This window comes from Atta colombica, unplaced genomic scaffold, assembly GCF_001594045.1.
Source record: "Atta colombica isolate Treedump-2 unplaced genomic scaffold, Acol1.0 scaffold177, whole genome shotgun sequence".
Classification (NCBI taxonomy): Eukaryota; Metazoa; Arthropoda; class Insecta; order Hymenoptera; family Formicidae; genus Atta; species Atta colombica.
The window spans coordinates 13,747-16,400 of NW_017259268.1; the positions used below are offsets into that span (position 1 = coordinate 13,747).

At 26.3% G+C, this 2,654-nt stretch overlaps 2 pseudogenes; both read left to right on the top strand.

Annotated features, from left to right (window-relative positions):
• The first annotated feature begins 220 nt into the window (after positions 1-220).
• On the top strand, positions 221-907 carry LOC108686368 (annotated as a pseudogene).
• An 870-nt stretch (positions 908-1,777) lies between these two features.
• Positions 1,778-2,402, top strand: LOC108686369 (annotated as a pseudogene).
• Positions 2,403-2,654: the final 252 nt, after the last annotated feature.

The following is a 2,654-nucleotide window of genomic DNA, read 5'->3' on the forward strand; positions in this document are numbered from 1 at the left end:
ATTAATTTTATTTAATCTATAATTAATTAAATTTTTTTTATAATTCTATTATCTTTGAATAAATGATTATTTTCTATCAATCACAAAGATATAGGAATTCTTTACTTTATCCTAACTATCTGATCTGGTTTGCTTGGATCATCTATAAGTATAATTATCCGATTAGAGCTAAGATCATGCGGCAGCCTAATTAATAACGAACAAATTTACAATTCCCTAGTTATTAATCATGCTTTTATTATAATTTTCTTTACAATTATACCTTTCATAATTGGCGGAAATTTCCTAATTCCACTAATATTAGGAACTACGGATATAGCTTATCCGCGAATGAATAATATAATATTTTGACTCTTACCTTCATTAACTTTTCTTATTCTAAGAAATTTTATATATACAGGAACCGGGACAGACTGAACACTCTATCCTCTCCTAACATCTCACATATTCCACAGTGAGCCATCAGTTGACCTAACCATTTTTTCTCTTCATATTGCTGGAATGTCTTCTATTCTAGGGGCAATTAATTTTATTTATTATAACAATTTTAAATATACATCTAACATCTATATCTCTAGATAAAATCCCCCTATTAGTCTGATCAATTCTCATTTCAACTATCCTACTACTATTATCTCTTCGCGTCCTTGCTGGAGCTATTACTATATTATTAACTGATTGAAACTTAAATACTTTATTTTTTGACCCTTCTAGCGGGGGAGACCCTATTCTTTATCAACATTTATTTTGATTTTTTGTACACCTCGAAGTTTACATTTTAATTCTCTCAGGATTTGGTCTAATTTCTCATATTATTATAAATGAAAAAGGAAAAAAAGAAACTTTCGGAACTTTAGGAATAATTTATGTCATAATTGTTATTGGACTATTAGGATTTATTGTATGAGCTCACCATATATTCACTATTGGCCTCAATGTTGATATCCGTGCTTATTTTACGTCAGCTACTTTAATTATTGCAATTCCAACAGGTATTTTAAGGTTTTTAAATGATTGGCTACCCTTCATGGCATAAAAATCAACTACAATCCTGTATTATAATGGTCTTTAAGATTTATTTTTTTATTTTCCATAGAAGATCTCACAGGATTATATTTTCTAATTCTTCCATCGACATTGTTCTTCATGACACTTATTAGCTGTAGTAGCTCATTTCCACTCTTCATAGGAGCTTCTTAATTATCGCTGGATTTATTCACTGATTCCCCTTAATTACTGGATTTAGGTTAAATGATTTTTATTTAAATATTCGATCCCTATCTATATTTTTTGGTGTCAATTTAACTTTCTTCCCACAAAAATTTCTTGGGCTTAGAGGTATACCTCGTCGTTACTCTGACTATCCAGACTCATTCTTATCTTGAAATATTATCTCTTCTATCAGTCCACTAATATTTAATCTATTTTGAAGCTATCAATCTTACTATTCATTATTTGAGAGGCTCTATCTAAAAAACGACTCATTAATATTTTCTTCCTTAATTCTTCTTTAGAATGATCAAGTAGATATCCCCCGCTAAACCATAGATTTACAGAAACCCTCAATAGCATAAAAACTCATTCAAATTAATAATATTTTATAATAAATAGATATAATTTATAATAAATAGAATTCAATACAGCACCCTCTCTAACTTATATATCTTTTTCAAATTATTCTTTTTTAATTACCTAACTTTAATATGACAGAATAAAGCATTGAATTTAATCTTTAATTAAAAAGATTTGTTTTATATCTTTTATTAAAAATTAATACATGATCTATTCACTTCAAAACTCTAAATCCCCTACTTATGATTTAATGATTTTTTTCCATGATTTTGCTGTAATCATTGTAACATTTATTACAATTTAATTTTATTTATCACATTTAGACTAATATTTAACCAATTAATTCTTCGATTTTTATTAGAAAATCAAACAATTGTAATGAACTATTCTTCCCATATTTATCCTTATTGCTATAGCCATTTCCTCAATTAAAGTTCTTTATCACACTGATGAAATTTTTAACGTAAATCTAACAGTTAAAGCCCCAGGCCACCAGTGATATTGAAGATATGAGTACTCGGATTTCTCAAATATTGACTTTGATTCCTTTATAATCCCAACCAACTTATATAACAAATGAATTCTTGATGTTAATAATCGTTGCGTTTTACTATATAAATATCCTATTCGAATACTTATTCAATAGACGTAATTCATTCATGAGCAATCCCATCCTTAGGAATTAAGATAGATTCTATCCCAGGACGACTTAATTAAACTTTATTATTTATAAATCGACCGGAGTATTTTTTGGTTAATGTTCTGAAATTTGTGATATAAATCACAGACTTATACCTATTGTTATTGAATCTACTAATCTACTAATCTAACTAATATTAAAAACTGAATTTATCAATTTTATCAACAATAATTTATTTAACTCCTTTCATTATAGTGTATATTATAAATTAATAATTTAACTATCTTATTTTTAAAATTTTAATATTCCTCTTACACAACTATACTTATACAATGTATAACTTATAATAACACATTATAACAAATTATAATAATTCTCGCTTGATTATTTTTTATTAATAATAAATAATAACTATATTTAAATTAATTTTAAAAAAATAAAA